General features: G+C 41.4%; 1 protein-coding gene and 1 long non-coding RNA gene across 4 annotated transcripts in view; both read right to left on the bottom strand.

Moving 5' to 3' along the window:
• The window catches only part of L1CAM (L1 cell adhesion molecule), a 149572-nt gene extending 138949 nt beyond the window's left edge, over positions 1-10623 (bottom strand). For all 3 annotated transcript variants that reach the window (XM_075835465.1, XM_075835466.1, XM_075835467.1), the window contains exon 1: positions 10422-10623. The gene's annotated coding sequence lies outside the window, so the exon portion shown is untranslated. The remainder of the gene's footprint in view (positions 1-10421) is intronic.
• A 4257-nt stretch (positions 10624-14880) lies between these two features.
• LOC142658625 (uncharacterized) lies at positions 14881-20150 on the bottom strand. Its single transcript, XR_012850134.1, has 2 exons — positions 19859-20150; positions 14881-15244 (listed from the first exon to the last, which is right to left on the bottom strand). It is a non-coding gene; the product is annotated as an uncharacterized LOC142658625 (long non-coding RNA).
• Positions 20151-20466: the final 316 nt, after the last annotated feature.

The following is a 20466-nucleotide window of genomic DNA, read 5'->3' as shown; positions in this document are numbered from 1 at the left end:
CCAGAATGACCCATAGGATCCAAATCCCAGCTATTGGTGTACCGTATGATGTAAAACAGTAAGGAACCTATAGAAAAGGCTTGTGGTGGTCAGAGCAATACCCAGAAGGACGGCCAGATAATTTAACTAAAAAAATATACTGATAATATATGGACCAATTGTCTCCTCCAATGGAACACCTGCCTATTGGCCAAATTTAAGGTAGGACTTACCTTTTGTTTAGGGCTGCAGAGATTTTTCTGGCCTTTTCTAAGGGCAATTTTAATTGGACTTAATTGGAGTCTGTGCAAACGGTGAATACTTCTCTATCGTTTGCCAAGCAGATAGACATACTAGAAGAACTGTATAATTTAACATAGGCCAGAAATACTCATAAGTGGCACATGAGGACCTTACCCCTTTAGCTGGTAAATGATAATAAATGGTTCCCTAATCAACATAAGGGTCCATGATAAAGTAATAGTCTTTAATGAAATTCAACATTCTCCATCTTTCCAACCTCACTTCTTGAGGTTTTGGTTCTGCAATGAAGCTTCCTGTTGGCCGAAAGACCTTTAGGTTGACTATATTTTCCCCATTAACATTCATTTTAATGTCAAAGTTAGCTCCCAGAGGATTTTTCACCATAAGCATTGGAAGCCCATTAATCAGATAGACCATCTTTGACTGATCAGTAGAGGTCCATCGATATCTAGAATGAAGGTGAATGGGGCTGAATTGCAACTCTGACCCAGCACTGATCAGGAGTGGCACTGTTTCTAAAAAAAAAAATTGAAGAAAAGAACCGCTTTACCAAGCACCAGAGCTGCTATGTTCTTGGCATCAGTGGGAGTTTCGGTGACCAGACCCCCACCAATCAGACATTTATGGCATATTTAATACATTTTTCATTGATACTTATGGCAGGAAAAGCCCTTTAAGCAGTTGCAATCATCATCGAGGGCTTACCTACTCCACTTGTATAATTTCTAAGGTGCCCGGGGAGGCTGGAAATCTGAGCTTACACTTGTCTAGAGTAAATTTTCAATGGGTGGTATAAAACTGCAAAAGGCAACATTTTTTGGATGGAAAAGGAGATCAGGGGGGCACGTATCTACCCCTTTATGCCTGGATTGTATGTTGTGGTGGTGGCATGAGACAAAAATTATGTATATCCACTTTTACTATGAGCACTAGATTGTGGAGATGGGATGTTGATCCAGGGATTTATTCTAATTGCCATGTTTGTAGTCAGGCAGAATTTTTTTCCCCTATTGAGGCAATTGGTATCCATCTCATGGGCTGTTTTATCCTTCCGGTAGGATTATGGGTTGGACTTGGTGGACCTGTGTCAACCGTATCAACTGCGAAACCGTTGCACCCTTCAACCTTTGTTCTCTGGAAAGTAAAGAACTAAAACACCATACTAATGAGGTCAATAAACCCAATAACAGCTCTATTTTTTGCAGGTTGTTTTTAACTCTATCATTTCCAGAGCACACAGCTTAGAAGGAACAGTGATGGGAACCTTATCTACTAAGGTGAACTCTGCACTGAGTGATCTGTTGAGGATTCATAACCATTCCTTAAAAAAACATTTTCCCAAAAAATTCAGGATTTTCAGTTAGTCCTGTGTGGTCTTTGGATGAGTACACCGCTACTATTGTAAATGATGACCACATTGAAATAACCTTTGTAGAGAAATGTGTATCCGTACAAATAAAATTCACGCCATAAAACCATAAATAGAAAAAGGGACAGACTTAATGAGCCCCAGATAGTCTTTAAGACCCATTCGTCTGCCCTTGAGCTGCTCGCAAAGACCTCCTGCTGCCGAACATGGACACACGGCTTCCTCTTCCAAGAGCCACCGCCCTTTGGAAGCATCGAGCTGTGCAATAATCACAGAACGCCAGCAGCTGACTCTCCCTAGAGATCCAACGTACATAACACCTCTCATTCACTTACTACCCCACCTTTGCTCCAGCTTTGATCAACCTCAAACCATCGCACTAGGAGCTTTATTTTAGCCATTACATTAAGTGCTGTGTATTGTAAGTGATATCTCTCCAGTCTGTAACATGTGTAATAAAGTATTGGCATATATCGGGTTACCAATACATCTGTATTTCAGGATGCAATTAAGGATACTGATGGACTCAGTATAGTGGTTAGTTGGTGTCAAGTTGTCTAAACCATTTGATAACATTTCGTGATACGGCTGTGTTTTCAATCTTGAATAATTTCCTGTATTTCATCTTTATTTTATCTACTTGTATATTATATACATATTTTATCGATTGCAGCAGCAACTTCCTATCTAATTCTACTGTAATTAGAGTAGGTTTCAACCATAATAAGCCATTTTGTAGATATGGAGCTAATTGTTTTGGTCACCTGGTCACTCACCTATATAAAAATATAAATAGACGCTTCCTTACTAACTCCTTTCTCCATGTCTGTCAGTTAGTCCAGCCTTAGGTTAGTTGGTACCCTTTGCAGTACTTTCTAGCGATGCCTCCATTATGGTTAACCATATAGTGCCCAAATGATACAATTATACAGTGTCCAAATAACATCTCCGTAAGGCAATCAAATAACACTGTCAGAGAGATGCCTCAATAACATTGTCCAATCAATTAACTAAGGAATGTAGCTGTATTCTGTCTTCCTATAGCTTGGGGCATAATGCTTGGGGTCTGGGATACAAGCTGCAGATGCCCAGGTCATTAGGGCAAGTTACACCCATTGAGAAATGATAGATGAGGTGCCCTGTGCAACCATATAGGTTGGCCATGTCTGTCCGTTTCATGTTAGTCATTCATGTCACTACCCCTGTAATTTCTGTGCCTACTTGCACCAGTATACAAGATAATCTTACAACAAGTGAGTAACGTCCACATGACAAGCCACAGACATAATGCAAGCTCACTAAAATGTTTTAGGTTTTGTAAGCAGCTTAAAAATGTCTGAGATGTTTGATAAATATGGAGGACACCACCAGGACCTTCTTATGCCGTGACACTTTGATAAATCTACCCCATTGTGGTTTCAGTAGTGTGCCCTGAGGAACATCAATACGAGACGTTATGAATAAATAGCTGGAAATACAGATATGGTTTTATGGTTTCAATGCAATTCTGCGTCTTTATCAGGACAAAAACACAAAGATGTTAAGACAAGGAATATAAATGTGAGTATTTAAGCCTGAAGTTGTCTTTCGACTGATCATTCATTTATTTGGTACTTACGAAGATGCATAAAATGTCTTTTAAAGCATAAGTAAGCATGCCTACGGATATAGGTTTCAAAATTATGAAATGTATTATAGCTGCAGTCCTTTCTCGCCGTGTTTTCTACAAAACTTTCTAAATTCAATAGACCGATGTCCTGAAGTTCAGTTTTGCAAATCTAACCTCACGATGACGTCACACCTGGTCTTCTATCCAGCCTTCAAGAAGTTCTACACTATCTGGCAAAGTAACCAACATGGTCTTCCAGGGATGGGTTCTGCATATGGACCTTCCAAACTTCATAGGGACTAACATTTCTCTATTTTTAGATTTCCTGTGAAGAATTGGAGATGCCTCTGTAGGACACATTCAAGGGAGAATGGTTCTTTAGTTAAGATGGTGGAAAGGACCATGTAGAAACATAGATAATGAATGTACACTCGAGGAAAGTTAAGGGTAGGACTGCACAGCTGTAGGGTTTTGTGTCAGCATGAAGTATATTATATTATGTGTGATTATATAAAAAGATGGCTACTCATAGGTCTGATGGCCTACTCTCTCCAAATGGAAGAAGGTTCAATTCCCAATTATAGTTGTTTAACCATATTGCATCTATCATGCTGACGGCTGTTTCCTAATGGGTCATCCATTTTTTTCTATTCATGGCCCTACTGTTGTTTTATAATTGGTGGAAGCATGTGGGTGATGCTGCCACATGGCAGGACGACCCAATGGTTGCTGTCCCAGCAAAGATCTTTCAGCCAAGGTGCAGTCCACAGCCGCACACCTATTTACAGTTGGACATGATGAAAAGTTGAAGGGCTTTTCCAAAAATATAACAGTAATGACCTATTCTTAATATCGGTGGGGGCCTGACCCCTGTAACCATACAGATCAGAATAATAAATGGACCACGGCGCCGTCATTGTTCATAAAGGCCTGGTACTGCGGCTCAATCCTATTTACTTGAATGGGGCTAGGTTGCAGTACTAGGCACTGCCGCACACATGGCTTCTTCCTTGTGAGGATTATGGAGGTTCGGACCCACACAGATCCAACATTGATGGCTTACCCTTAGGACAGGTCCTCAATGTTTAATTCCAGAAAACCTCTTTAAGGCTATAGGCACTTGCGGAAAACAACATTTCTCCGAAGAGACAATTAAAGGGGTTTTCTCAGCATTCAGTATAGTTAATCATTTTCAGATCGCTTGGGGCCCGAACCTGAACGGCGGGCCCGAACGCCCAGAGCCTCCTCAGTGCACCCTCCGCAGTGAGGAGGAGCTTGAATAGAGCAGCGGTCAAGCATGCGCCCACCGCTCCATTCACCGTCTATGAGAATGACAGAAATAGCCGAGTGCTGTACTTGGCTGTTTACGTCATTCCCATAGACTTTGAGTAGCACGCATGTCTGACCGATATTCCATTCAATGTTTTCCTCACTGCGGTTGAGCAGTTAGGAGGAACGGTGGGTGTTTTGGAACCCCTGTTCTCTTGATTGGTGGGGGTCCCAGTGGTGGGGCCCCGTTATCAGAAAATGATCACCATTCCTGTGGATAGGTGATCATTTATAATTTTTGGAAAACCCCTTCAACATGGCCATGTAGCCCAGGCTTTGCAGGGGTTCTATAGTATGTTAGCAAACACATTGGGCATTAACAGTTTTTGTTCATAACAATTAATCAATTTTCAAACTTCATTTTCTATAGCAGGATAAAGTGGAAGCCATGGGATGATAAGTTGCTAATTTTTTAAGGGTCCCTTGTGTTCTTATTCCTGCGGGGACATCAGGTCAGTACCCTGGGATAGCCATTTGGCACGACACTTATATTTGCTCAACATTAAATAGTCAACTGGCTTTGTATGAAGAAATAACTGGAAAAGACCATCCTAAGAAACATTGCAAATACTTTCTCAGTTTTAGGCTATGTTCACACGGGGTATTTTGCCGAGTTTTTTGACGCGGAAACCGCGTCGCAAAACTCGGCAAAAACGGCCCGAGAACGCCTCCCATTGATTTCAATGGGAGGCGTCTTTTTCCCACGAGCAGTAAAACTGCCTCGCGGGGAAAAGAAGCGACATGCCCTATCTTCGGGCGCTTCCGCCTCTGACCTCCCATTGACTTCAATGGGAGGCAGGAGAAAGCGTATTTCTCGCTGTTTTATGCCCGCGGCGCTCAATGGCCGCGGGCGAAAAACGGCGCGATAATTGCCGCGAAAATCGGCGTGCAGGGAGAGGAATATCTGCCTCAAAGTTCCAAACGGAATTTTGAGGCAGATATTCCTCCCCCAAAATACTCGTGTGAACATAGCCTTATACAAGTTAATTAGATGTTGTTAGATGCTGAAGTGATGTCCTTGTCAAACAACGTGCCTGAAAATCCATTCTTTCTCTAAACATACAACAAGCCCAACAAGCCTCAAGTAAAGTGTTCACATTTTTTTTATCTGTGCTTTAATATTTTTGTATTTTTTTATGTCAAAAATAAATAAAAAGCTATATAAAAAAAAATCGTTCACATTAGTCGGGCTCTGTTGCTTTAGGATATGGGTTATAGGGTACCAATTTAAAGGGGTTGTATGAGATTAGCAAAAAAGGTTTGCTTTTTTTCCCTAGAAACAGCGCCACTCTTGCCTATGGGCGGTGTTTGGTATTGCAGCTCAGTCCCATTCAAGTAAAAAGGCCAAAATGGCTATAGTGCTTTCCAGTAGCATAACTTGAAACTCCTGGGCCCCAATACAAAATACGTTAATGCTGCTGTGCCTTTGGGTCCCCTTGAGCATGAGGGCCCAGCTACCTCTATATCCCCTTTAGCTATGCCCTTGTTGCTTTCGTTCTCATGATCAGTGGGGGTAACAGCAGTCAGACCCACACTTATCTCATATTGATGGTATATGCTAGAGCTAGATAGTCAGATATAGTAAACCACCACCAGTGTTGCCAACTCCAGAGCCCTGATTGTCACAGATGTAGCAGAGCTGAATGTCACCCTTTGATGCTGCATTGTTTGTAGACTGTGATACTTTCTGAGTGGAGATAATCCAGGTAGGTTTACCAGGAGTCTCGCGTTAATCCACTGATATTGTATCGTGATATGACGATGAATTGCACCAAACTCAGCTCTGTTACTTCTGAGGTGCCTCGGATAATTTGTGTGGACCTCATTAATTTAGCAAAATCATTTGCATCAGCATCCAGCTCTTGCTGTGTATTCATTTCAGCTTCTGGATAGTATTGTACAGATAGTGAGAGCGGCAGCCAGATTACATAGCAAGTCTTTGTATTGGCAGCAATCTTACATGATCTTGTTCCACCCATTTCCCAATTCTCAGTCCCAGTTATCAGGTTTCCTATCTCCTTGGTAACAAAACATCAAGACGCGGTAATTATACTGTAGAGAGCGTCTATGACTAGCAGACAGTACTATGCAATGGAAGGATACACCGCACAATAAATCTGAACATAGACATTAGATAACTGGGGGTTGCCTCAATTCCACGACTATCTTGTTTAGTAAAGCCATAAGTGGCTACGAGGCACCTTAGTAGGGCAGGCATATTTCTTGAAAGGAAGTCTTACGCTACATTCACACGAACATAGCCCACCATGGACGTGAAAAAATGCAGTTTTCCACGCCCGTGGTGGACTTGTGCGGGACGTGTTGTAATGGACCGACCGACTAAATAGGACATGTCTTACTATTCAACGGACACTTCGCACGCTCCGTTGAAACAACGGTTGTGTGAACGACCCCATTGAAATACATGAGTCCGTGTGACGGCCGTTGTTTTAATGGCCGTCACAAGGACGAAATTCATGTTCGTGTGAATGAGCCCTTACTCAATAATTGTAGACATTGTAACCATAAACACCCTGATGCTTCTGCCTGGATTCAGTTATTGAACTTTATTTGGGTGTCACAATAAGTCAGCTAAAGCTAAAGCCAACCATGAGTAGTCACTAGCGAGCCTTCACCAATATCAGGCCAACTAATCAATCACAGATTGAACATAGCAGGATAAACAGGCCTCTTAAAGGGCATCTCCACCTAATAGATACTTAACATCATCCATGTAAAAATAGATTCTTCCCTTTCCCCTATGTGTCGAAAAGGAAAAAGCCAAATGCTCTAAACACCTACATGCCCCAAGCCAACAGTTCTCACATTTGTCTTCCCACCCCTAGCCGGCACCTGAAGAGCAGTTTTTCATGCGCAATGTACAATCCGTACCCCCTTGTGGTTCGCCTTACCAAGATGAAAAGACATATTTGAAGCATATACACATATAAACTGGGACTTGAATGAATTTACTAACTACAAGCATTGGTGAAATGGAAAGAGTTTAAGTGGCAACAGGTCATGGGTGGCCAAAAGATGTATTCCCTTTTACCCAGGCCAATGATTGGGCAACCGAACGCTCATATGAATGTTCATTCCCAATCATTGCCATGTATAAAGAGGGCAGTGATCAGCTGGACAACGAGTAAACGCTTGTCTATCGGTTGATCGCATCAAAAAATTCTCGCTCGTTGCCGATACATATTTCTGTGTAAACAGGGGATGGGTGGACGACAAGATGTAGATGTATGGGAACCCATACAATACATTACGTCCATTGCACCATGTAGATGTAATTGTTGTGATATATTGTCGATTGGCGCTCATTACTGGCCAGGAAACCTACCAGTATAAAACCACCTTTACTGAAAATTAGATTTTTTTTTTTACTGCATTGCTATGTAGACCCAAGATACCTTGAAAACTTATTAGTCCAACATCTTTCTTCTCTGACTCCCCCATTGACCTGCCCATTTAACGTATCATTTACGGAGATAGATAAGGGAGTGCCTGATGCCTCTTGTTCCACTTATTTCAGGGAAAGCAAAAGAATTGGACTAGAAACTTCCAATTAGTCAGCGCTATTCTAATGAAACTGGTGGCAGATCCCATCATAGTGGGTGGCATCCACCAACATCATAATGTCCATAGACAGACAGAGATCTCTTCAAAACCTACAGTCATTAAAAAGGACCTGTCACCTCTCCTGACTTGTCTATTTTAGTAATTATTTGTATTCCCCATGAAATAACAATGCCGCAACATATTTTCTTAGATCCCTACATTGTGCCATTCCCCTGTTATTCCTCCTATAAATGTATGAATAAATTGACAACTGGGTGTTAGCATTCCCCTTGTCAAAGGGGCGTGTCCCTACACAGTCTCACTCTGTCAGTACTGATTGGACATTCAGTCTGTGTTGGGACACGCCCCCAACTGGTAACACCCAGTTATCAATCTTTTCATAAATTTCTTGGAGGAATAGAAGAGGAACGACACAACGTAGAGTTCTAAGAAAAGATGCTCCAGAATTGTTATTTCATGGAGAATACAATTATATGCTAAAAGACACATGTCAGAAAAGATGACAAGTCCTCTTTAAGACATCTTGGTCTCTTATCTTTCACCTGCAAAATCTAGCAATTCAAGATTTTATTCTCTCAGAAAAGGGGAGGCTGATGTCCAATACATCTATAGGGTAGGCGTTAAATGTTAGCTCGGTGGGAGTCTGGCCACCAGGACCCCATGATTGCTAGAATGGCCTCACCCTATCCAATCATCAGGGCGGCTGCCGTAAGAAGTTGTATGGAACATGGTCAATCATGTTTTCTATGGGGGATAAGTAAAAACTAGCGTAATTGAGGGCTGGTGGTAAATTCTTTTAAAAGCTACTGACCTTGTAACCAAAGAAAACAATTAGGCCTCTACTAGACACGTCCTATATATAGGTATACATTACCTGCATAGGGAAAGGGGCAAATTTCTACATCCTATGCACTTGCCTGCATAGGAGATATGAGAATGAGTTCATTGGAAGTAGAATTTAATTAACCCCCTCAGATCCTTGTAAAATTATACTATGAGATCAGAAGATCATAGATATATAGCTGAATGTTAAACTATTACAAGGCAATGGTACCCTATAATGTGACCCTATCTGTCCCCCAACTTTCAAGCCGCCATCTTGAACACAAATTAGAACTTTCGTATTATACCACATAAAAATTGACAGCTATCATGCCAGAAGAAAGCTGTGACAAACCTGATATACTTAGTGACTACCAACCTTGCCTGGTCAAGTAAAGAATAGCGAAGCCCATAGAAAATTTCAACCATCACTCCCTATTATATGGCAAGTGCCTCCCTTTATCCAGTTTTCAGTAACAATACGTAACCTTGAAATACCCATTCCGTCTCACTGGGAGTGGCCATTTCTCCAAATCCCCATATGAACATATACTATAGAAAACCGAGAAGCATAATGTACCATATACAATACTTGAAAATCAAAGAAGCAAAAATCCATATTGAGCACCATCAAATAGTATTTCAAGTAATTCCTGTGACCTGCGCAGAGTAAAAAATGCTACGGTGCTGACAGGGTTAATTAGATGATTGAGAAGAGTGGTCCTATATATATTCATGAATGAGGCCCACTGTTACCCTGCACATCCCTTTGGAGAAAACTTATCCCATCCCCCCCCCCCCCAACTCTCTGCTGACGTCATGTAATGGTCTCTTCACCATTTTTTATACAATCTGAGATTTTGCTTTTAAATATATTAAATACATATTGTATAAGGTGAGAACGAAAATAGAGAAAAAATATGTATATGGGAATTTTTTTCTATCAATTTGGCAAGGGTATGAATGCATTACATGTATCATGTGCAATACTACTACAACGTACACCATCAGTAGACATACACGCCCATATATACTCCTATATACATACAGATATCGAAGATGATAGATAGATAGATAGATAGATAGATAGATAGATAGATAGATAGATAGATAGATAGATAGATAGATAGATAGATAGATAGATAGATAGATAGATAATCATTTATGCCTTCACGTTGACTATTCATACCCATACACTTGCCTTTTCTGGATTATACATACACTATAGCATTCAATGTAGCACATTGCAACCCTTCCCTGCAGGGGATAGGGAAACCTATTGTATCTCATCGCTTGCAATGATAAAGAAGAGACATTGAAGAAAGCAAACAATGCAATAGCATGCAAATTAGAGGGCGCAGGTTCATTCACTGGCACGTCTCACCCACTGTGATCTTACACGCTACATGGCATGGCATGAGTAGACGTATGAATGTAGATGCTACACAGGGCATCACAGCCTACCTGGTTGAAGAATGAACAAAAGGGATGTCAGCAGCGTGTGCCTCCCCTCCTTGTTCTGGGTGTGCTTGCCTTGGAATAGAGCGAGGGGAGCAGCAGCAGGATTGCAGCTGTGTATTTGAGATCGGCTCAGAGCTACACAGTGATATCATCCACCGAGCCTGGACTCTCTGCTCCTCCTCTCTCTGATGCTGCAGGGTACAGACTGGGAATCTCACAGTACAAATCACTCACATCCTCAAAAAAAAAAAAAAAAAAACAGCTGGCAGAACATGCGCCACCCTATGTACCTGCTGCCAAGATGGTCAAGTGTATGTGAGAGCGGAGCAGGGAAGATTGTTTAATGGTCCAAGGCTCGATACATTTGTCTAATGACTCTATTCATTATTTAGTGGTTGATGTTGATATCAGAAACTCCACTTTGATGGTTTGGCGATAACAAAAAAGCCAATGTGTATCTGATTATATGCATGATTTATGGGCCGGGTAATGCCCCTCTCATACCCGTCATTCTCTGCTTATCAAAACTGTGATATCTGGTTCCTGGAATAGGATGCATTCAAGACAGGGACAGGGATATGTACTAGCAGCTTGGATTACATCATATGGAAAAGTCTAAAGGTGGCCATAGACATAAGATTTTTAATGGCGATCAGATGGATAACCAATAGGGTCCGATTCCAGCCCCAATATGCAGGCAAAAAAAAATAGCTTATCATGCGTGTATTACATAGTTACATAGTTGATAAGGTTGAAAAAAGACACAGGTCCATCAAGTCTAAACTATCATCCTATCATATGGATCCAGGGGAAGGCAAAAAACCCCCATGAGGTTGATGCCAATTGCTTCATTTGGGGGAAAATTCCTCCCTGAATCCAAATATGACAATCAGAATAAATCCCTGGATCAACGTCCCATCTCCACAAATCTAGTTCTCATAACTTGTAATATTATATTTTTCAAGAAAGATATCTAGGCCCTTCTTAAACTTGTTCAAAGAATCAACCATCACAACATCCTGTGGCAGAGAGTTCCATAGTCTCACCGCTCTCACAGTAAAGAATCAACCACCACAACATCCTGTGGCAGAGAGTTCCATAGTCTCACCGCTCTCACAGTAAAGAATCAACCACCACAACATCCTGTGGCAGAGAGTTCCATAGTCTCACCGCTCTCACAGTAAAGAATCAACCATCACAACATCCTGTGGCAGAGAGTTCCATCATCTCCCTGCTCTCACAGTAAACAATCAACCATCACAAAATCCTGTGGCAGAGAGTTCCATAGTCTCACCGCTCTCACAGTAAAGAATCAACCATCACAACATCCTGTGGCAGAGAGTTCCATCATCTCCCTGCTCTCACAGTAAACAATCAACCATCACAAAATCCTGTGGCAGAGAGTTCCATAGTCTCACCCGGTCTGTGATGATGGTGAAACCTTTTTTCCTCTAGACGTAGAGGATGCCCCCTTGTCCTTGTTACAGGCCTAGGTGTAAAAAGATTATTAGAAAGATCTCTGTACTGTCCAATTATATATTTGTACATTATAATTAGATCGCCCCTAAGCCATCTTTTTCCTAAACTAAATATCCCCAAGTTTGATAACCTTTCTTGGTACTGTAATCTACCCATTCCCTTAATTACCTTGGTCATCCTTCTTTGCACCAATTCTAGTTCCACCAAGTCCTTCTTATACACAGGTGCCAAAAATTGTACACAATATTCCATGTGTGGTCTGACTAGTGATTTGTATAAAGGCAAAACTATATTCTTGTCATATGCATTAATGCCTCTTTTAATGCATCGTATAATTTTATTTGCCTTGGCAGCAGCTGCCTGGCACTGGTTGCTAAATATCCCTAAATTTTTTTCAGTGGCAGTTTTGATGGATTATCAGTTGAGGATTATCTGTCAAAAACAATTCAGCATGACAGATAAAAATCATCTTATAGGGGTGTTCCACTTGTAGCTGGTGACAGCCAGAGTTGTAGCTAGGCTTTCCTTCAGCCGGGGTAATCACTCAGTTCTCTACACTATCACTGTATCAAAATATTCTGGCTAAGGGACATGCCCTACCAGTCCCTCCTAGCTACACCCCTGGTGACGGCATACCGCTAGGTGGGTCCGAACCTTGCAGCATTTAATTTCTTGAGGCTAAATTGTAGTACCTTCACAGCACCTGAATAGCAGTGGCACTGTACAGGGAAAAACTCAGAAGGAGCCGTGGTGCTCCATAGAGTTCCATAGCTTCTTCCGTTTAGCACCCTGTTTGGGTCCCAGCAATCAGACCCCCACCAATCAGCATGTGCTATGACTGGAATACCCCTTTAATAGGCATCTTCCCATTATATAAAGTGATGGAAAATCGTTAGTATATGCCATCACTTTCTTATTGGTAGATTTGATTCAGATTTGGGACTTTCAGACACCACATAGGCACTGTGGCTTACAGATAACTGCTTAATGGAGTAGAGGACATATATCATTTTTGATCATGACCCAATATTTGTGTTTATGAGTATATGGATGTCATAGAGGGGAGGTCCACTGATAACAAACAGCGGCTTTTACTCTGGTGGACTTGGGTCATCCATGTATTACATTGACGGCCATTTACCTGAGTGGCTGCCCTGTAATACTACATTTTCTATGCAGCACCACCCTGCAGAATCGGCTGTTTGCCGGAGGTCTCAAAAATGATATCCCATGATGAGGCAACTCCTTTAATGTACTTCTGGTTCAGAGGTAAACCGGATAATACACAGAGAAATACTCAAACCACCTGCCTAATATTGCTTAGGTCCCCCCCCCCCTCCCCAAAATAGCTGTAACCTGTCAAGGCATAGACTCCACAAGACCTCCGTGGACCAAAACGTTAGCAGCGGATCGCTAAAGTCCTGTAAGATGTGAGGACTTTTTTTTGCCAACACATCTCACAGATGCTCTATCGGGAATAATCTGGGGAATTTAGAGGCTGCCAACACATTGAACTCTTTGTCATGTTCCTCATATCATCTCTGAATAGTTTTTGCAGTGTGAGAGGACACGTTATCCTGCTGAAAGAGGTCACTGCTATTAGGGGATACCGTTACCATAAAGGGGTGCACCTGGTCTGCAACAATGTTTAGGTTGGTGGTACTTGTCAAAGTAACATCCACATAAATGCCAGGACCCGATGTTACCCAGCAGAACATTGCCCAGATCATCCACCAGCTTGCCTTCTTCCCATAGTGCTTCCCCAGGTAAGCAATGCACACTTAGGCCATGTTCACATTAGCATCGGGTTCCGTTCATGGGTTCCGTTAGATCTTTACGTCAGAAGAACCCATGAGCGGAAAGACAAACTGTAACCATAGCTTCCGTTTGCATTACCATTAATTTCAATGCTAATGCTTCCGTTGCCCACTAGACCTGCGACCATCTTTACCTGAAAAATGCAGAGAACAAAACAGGTGCTGATGCATGAGAACTTGTGGTGGTGAGATGTTATTAGGCAGTCACCTGAATATAGTTCTGTGTCTGTTACGTAGATTATCACTTTCACAGATTATTTCTAAGAGAACCTTGAAGAATTCCCTAATTAATAATTACAATGGAATAACTATAGTTAGAAAGAAGGGGCTACAGTCACGGGGCGAACATGGAAATCATAGGACCCCATAACAAAACTCAGGATAGGTCCCACTCCCCACTGAGCGTTTTATTAAGGTTATTGTCCACTATTCTGGGATAATTGATGTCATATTATATATCGGTATAGCGGAGCTGTTTTTCTGTCTTGATAAACAATATAATTCTGTCTGCAAGCGGCCACCACTAGGGGGAGTCAATTATATATCGATTTAAACAGGACCTGCCACCTCTCCTGTTTGAGTAAATAATTGTATTCCCTATGCACATTTTCTTAGAACTTTGCATTGTGCCATTCCTCTGTTATTCCTCCTAGAAATGTATGATTAAATTGTTGAAGGGGTGTGTCCCTACACAATTTCAATCTGTCAGCACTGCTTGGAAATGATCAATCTGTATAGGGACACACCCCAGTTATTAATCTATTAATACATTTTTAGGAGGAATAACAGAGGAACAGCCCAACTTAGTGTTGTAAGAAAACATGCTCCATGCTTGTTATTTCAGGCGAAATATAATTATTTACTAATACAGACATGTCAGGGGAGGTGACAGGTCCTCTTTACACAACTATTATTGAACTCAACTGGAGGTGTATAAGGGGAGCACCCCCTAGTGGCAGCTGCAGGTACCTGCTATAACAGTGTCATCAAGCATGGCATATAATCTTAAATCTGTAGCACAGATCCCATGTGTACTACATTGACTATCAATTTATTTTCTTGGATCGCTTCCAATGTAAATTTGAAGCCGTTTTGTGGAATGTGAAGGTGCGATCTTCTTGTAGAGCAATTTACCTTTTGCTGATTTCTATAAAGCAAACACAACATTTATTCCGCTCTTTAATTATGTAGTCAAAACATACAATTGTGCCCTACAATTGTTTTATTATGATGCATTTATTCTTGAATAGACCCATAATCCTTTACAATACTAGCAATGACGTTCTAACTACAGCAGGGTCATCTCTCCGGTGTTAATTGCTTCCACCATAATGCCGCTTTGTTCAGAAATCCATTTTTTTCTTTCTCTTCCATTCGCGTGGCCTTCTGGGGTTAACAGATTTGCTTTACTTTCAGGAGTCATCCTTGTGGCACATATTCTAATTTGCTGTCTATTGTCCTCCTATAAGGTCTTCTATACCAGGGTGGAGTAGGGGGTCACCACTGGGAGCGGCTCTATTCTTCATGGCACTGGTGGGAAATGAAAGCAGACACTAGTAGCATCATGCTAGTAAATCAATGAGCATGGAGACCATCACTATTGATTAACTATCATGTTTTTGCAGCTGCATAGCGGCAGATCTCATAGACAGAGGTGACGTCATTCCCAATTATACCTGATATTAAATAGTAGACCGTTACCCAACTTGAAGCTGAGGCTTTCACTCAGCCAGGACCCCCAATGTGACTTTACAATGTTCTGTGACCCCACAATATTATATCATTTTTTTAGTGCTGCCCAAATGTTGGGTGAGGCATGGCTGCGTAGGCAGTTTTGACAAAAGTGAATATATACTACAAAGGCCTTGCACTGGATGCACTCTGATTTAGCCATATAATAGACTCCTTTTGTGCTTATTTAATGTTCTACTTGGTTGTGGAGACAAATGTTAAGGTAAATTGAGGTCATTTTTTTAACATTTTGGCATGGATTACTACCAATGGTAAGGCCAAGGCATCACTATGTTCTGGTTGGTAAGGCCTCAGTAGAAAATGATTGAGAAGTCATGGTGTGGAGTGCTCTATTGCCAAAAAGCTAAGAAGGCCAATGCCGGTCTTACCATAGTCATACCCCCCAAAGCTGGCAGAAATACCATTTTATGCAAATTTGTACTAACACCACCCTGTTTGTGGTTCGATTTAAAAAACAGGATGGTTGGAATGTACAATGTTGAGACACATTATTTTGACCACCAGCAATTCGCTGTGTTCAGCACGGACAGCAGTTAGACGAGCTGGGAATGACTCAGTAAGGTGCTGGTCAGTGGTCTCAGGTATCTGGAGCCATGCTGACTGCAGGGCATCCCACATTTGCTGGAGTGTGCGCGGGGGAAGATCCATAGAGCGAACAAGATGATCAAGATGGTCCCACAGATTCTCAATTGGGTTCAAGTCTGGCAAATCAGGGGGACAGGGAAGTACTTAGAAGACTTGGTCGTTCTTTTCCAACCACTGTCGGATATTTCTAGACGTGTGACATGTCGCATTGTCTTGCTGGAAGATTCCATCTGTCCCAGGGAAGACAAAAAGCATGTATGGGTGGACGTGATCTGCAACAATGGATTCAAACCCAAATTGGCTAAGAGTGCCTTCTACATGGATGAGTGGGCCCAGAGAATGCCATGAAAAAGTTCCCCAGACCATAACGCTGCCGCCACCTGCTCATCAGAGAAGACAACTCTTTGCCAATCATCGATGGTCCAAATCCGATACTGACGTGCAAATCTAAGTTTTTTTTTCCAATGCACCTTTGTTAACATGTTAGCAGTGACCATCCATCTGCTTCGGAGCCCCATACATAGAACTGTTGTTTTAGACACATGTCTGGTGGCCCCTGGTTGATTTTCATGGTGAGTTGCTCCACCGTAGCGTGTCGTTCGGCCCTTGCGCACCTTCGTAGCCAACGTTCCCCTCTCACATCAATGGCACGCGATGCTCCGCAGTTTCCACATTGGTTATTCCAAATGGTGCCATTTGCCCACTCACGATACACTTTCACCACAGCAGAACGAGAACAGTTCACAAACTGCGCTGTGTGAGAAATACCGCCACCCTTGGCCCGTAAGCCAATAATCATCCCTATTTGCAACTCTGATAAATCGCCCCTTATAATGGCAACAACGAGTGATATGTATTCAGACAGCCTATCGCACACCTTATATACCCACCAAGCCCACGACACATCACTTCCTACATGGGCTACGCGCTGCCAATGTGGAAAGTAGGAGGTGCGTTGATACATATAGTGTTGATGGTGGCAAAAAGATGTTTATTACAGAACTGGCTGGAACCGAAAGGAAATAGACGAACCAATGGCAGGAGTTCAATATACATCGTGGTATCTCACTGAAGATTTGAAAGATAATCTAGGACAACTGAAATATGTAGATAGAAGAGTACAAATAACGGCACAACATTTTAAGATAAGGATTGAAATGAGAAGAAACAAATTGAGACAAAAATGTATTAGTCGAAGTTGTTAATTTGTTTATACTGTAAATATAGTCACTATATTGTTCTTTATGTAACACTATGTTTTATGTTATACGGATGCATGTCCTCAAATTGATATTCTTTTACGAAATATCTAGTAATATGTGTGGGAAATGACACTGATTTGGGTGTAATGTATGCAGCCATTACTTGCTGTGTGATAATAAGGTGTTCAATAAAAAATGTTTAAAAAAAAATAAAAAGAAAGTAGGAGGTGGTCATAATAATGTAACTCGACCGTGTATATCCTACTCTCCGACACAGATGGATGAGTCTAGCGGTGGACCCACATGTAAAACTGTGAGTGACACAGAGTAGCACTTTACTCCCCCCCTGTGATAGTTTTTGTTGTTTAAGTTAAGTATCTTACATTAAGTGACATCATCACTAGTTAACATGACATCACTAGTCTCCGCCAGAAAAGTCCAAATTTACAGGCCTATCTGAAAGCTGTTGTTTAATATTTTACTTCTATGAAGAGATATGGACTTTTGAATTTGCAGGCCCTCATACTGAGGCTGCACTACTGCCAGGTTTTTCCTGTTTTCAGATATTTGGATTCTAGACTCTTTTCATTAACTGATGACTCTTTTGTCGATGCCACGCATAAAGAAGTCACCAATGGAATTATTTTGCTATCACATATATAGGGGTTGTCTGAGATTGAAGAAAATGGTCTGCTTACTTTTCAGAAACAGCGCCCTTTTTGTCCTTGGGTTATGTTTGATATTGCAGTTCAACTCCATTCAGTTCAGTGGGGCAGAGCTGCCATACCAGACTTATCCCATGGACATGAGTGGCGCTGTTTCTGGAAAAACGCAGATAATTCTCTATAATCTCAGACAACCCCTTTAAAAAATGCAGACATTGTGAATGATTTGAGTCCTGGAATCACAAGTTCAGTCCATTTTTGGAAATGTGGTTGGTTACACACTTTATAGAACTGTAGAAAAATGGGGACAATGATCATTAAAAAAGTCCAATAAACACAGCAAGCTTTCAATCTCTGCTAGACAGACTGCAAACCTCAGAGACAATAAGTGATTGTTAAAGCGAGGAGCTGCAGGAAACAACTATGATTGATATTGTCACTTGTAAAATAGCACTTAGAAAATTAACCAGTACTGCCCCATAACGACTTGGCTCAAAAGGAAGCCACCCTCATATGACATTTCCATAAATAACATATCATATATGGCAAATCAGATGGGACGACTTACCAAAATAATAAAGACGGGCATCAGTGTAAGTGGGCATAGTATTTAAAGATTGCTTGAAAATAAAATGTTCTACACCATTAACCCACACCCCTCCCAACCATCAATACCCATACCCATTCAATCATGTGCTCATGTTCTGATAACATCTGCCTTATTCAGGCTCCAGCAGGGACATACATCAAAAAACTAAAATTAAAATACCCCTCCCCTTTAGTCAGAGGCATAACTTAAAGCTCTTGGACTCCAATACAAAATCTGTACTAGGGTCCCACAACTGTCATGTGCCATTTATAATAACGAAGTCTTATTATGTGGCAGAAGGACGTTTGGGCCCCCTCAGGCACCAGGACTAGTGTGCGACTTTTACCTCTGAACACACTAATGCTACAGTCTTGTCTTTAGTGCCTAAAAACAAAACATCCCCCCCCCCCATACTACTCACTCCACCACCAGGACCAAGTGTATATTCTAGACTGGCACCACTTACATAAAGCCACAAGTCTGATACCCACCTAAAAGGTATATTTGTCTTCATAACCAATTTTTAATTGCTCCCATGCATCTAAACCAAAAAAAATTAAGTCACTTGTATAAAAATCTTGATTGAAAAATTCTCCTACCGTTTTGTGTAAGCAGCTCATATACAAGCCTTTGTGTTTCCATAGTAACAGACTACAAACAAATGCTGTGTAGTCTGATCCTGCAGTCAAATTCCTGTTTATTTGTTACCTACTACTTGCTAACGTACATTTGGTAGATTTGAATGCATAACACTGGGTCTCGTCCTGATGCTCCCCATGAAATATTACTAGAGATTGTATGGTTAAAGTTTCTGGGCCCAATGCAAAGACTACCAATGATGTCAAACTCTGGCATATTTAATGATGTCATGCTTGTATAAAATCAAATTATACTATCATGTAAAAAAGTGAGCCGTCATTAACTACCTATGGACTATCCTTACATCATTGGGCAAATGGTTAATATTATAGCCTCTCTTGATTGTCTACTTCAAGAACTGTTGTGTGCTTACATGGCAGAGGGTGGAAAATGGGCAAAATACGGGAACCCTAGGATAAAACCAAAACTACAAAGTATTATTTTGCATTGTATGGTGGTATTATTTGGAAATTGAATTCAAGTATATTTTGGGAACTATATGGCAATATTTAAAGGTAACTAAACATTCAACAATATCAGCACTGAGACCCCCACCAACCACTAAAATGAAGCAGCAGAAGCGCTCGTATGAGTGCTCAGCTGCTTAGTTTCTGTTCGGCTTGTTCCGGAAAGCCGATGTAGTGGCGTACAGGCCCATAGACTTTCTGCCACTGGCTAAAGTTAGAGAGAAATATCATAGGGAAGCACTCACATCACGAGCCCTGGATGAAGGATGAATAACTGCCAACGTCCTGTCATAGTGAATTATACTCATAACCTATTTTATATGTTCTCCACATACAGACCAAGGGATTCCAAGTTCTTGCCAGACTTCCATTCCCCTAATTAATCCATTTTTCATGGGAAAGTTCCATGTTCCTGTACACAAAGGAAAGCTCTATCTTATGTTGCAGGCATGGCTGGGTAGATTTGCGCATTGTTTATGTGGCATGGGCACTCTGCTTTCCTTTTAAGGCATATCGGAAGGTGGCACGTTACTCTTACCTACTGGTTGGAGAAATGGACATTGTTATTACAGTGTATTTAATGGACGCTCCTCATTTACTATGTAATTAATTTTTAGAGAAAATGATATTTAAAGAGGCTCTGTCACCAGAGACATTGTTATTACAGTGTATTTAATGGACGCTCCTCATTTACTATGTAATTAATTTTTAGAGAAAATGATATTTAAAGAGGCTCTGTCACCTGCAGTTGATTCTGCAGCAGCATCAGCGTTTGCAGGTAAGTCGATCTTACCTGCAAACGCTGATGCTGCTGCAGAATCAACTGTAGCCTCTGCTGCCGATGTGGCCGTCA

Source organism: Rhinoderma darwinii, chromosome 8 (genome assembly GCF_050947455.1).
Source record: "Rhinoderma darwinii isolate aRhiDar2 chromosome 8, aRhiDar2.hap1, whole genome shotgun sequence".
Classification (NCBI taxonomy): domain Eukaryota; kingdom Metazoa; phylum Chordata; class Amphibia; order Anura; family Rhinodermatidae; genus Rhinoderma; species Rhinoderma darwinii.
This window is presented reverse-complemented; position numbering and strand designations above follow the sequence as displayed.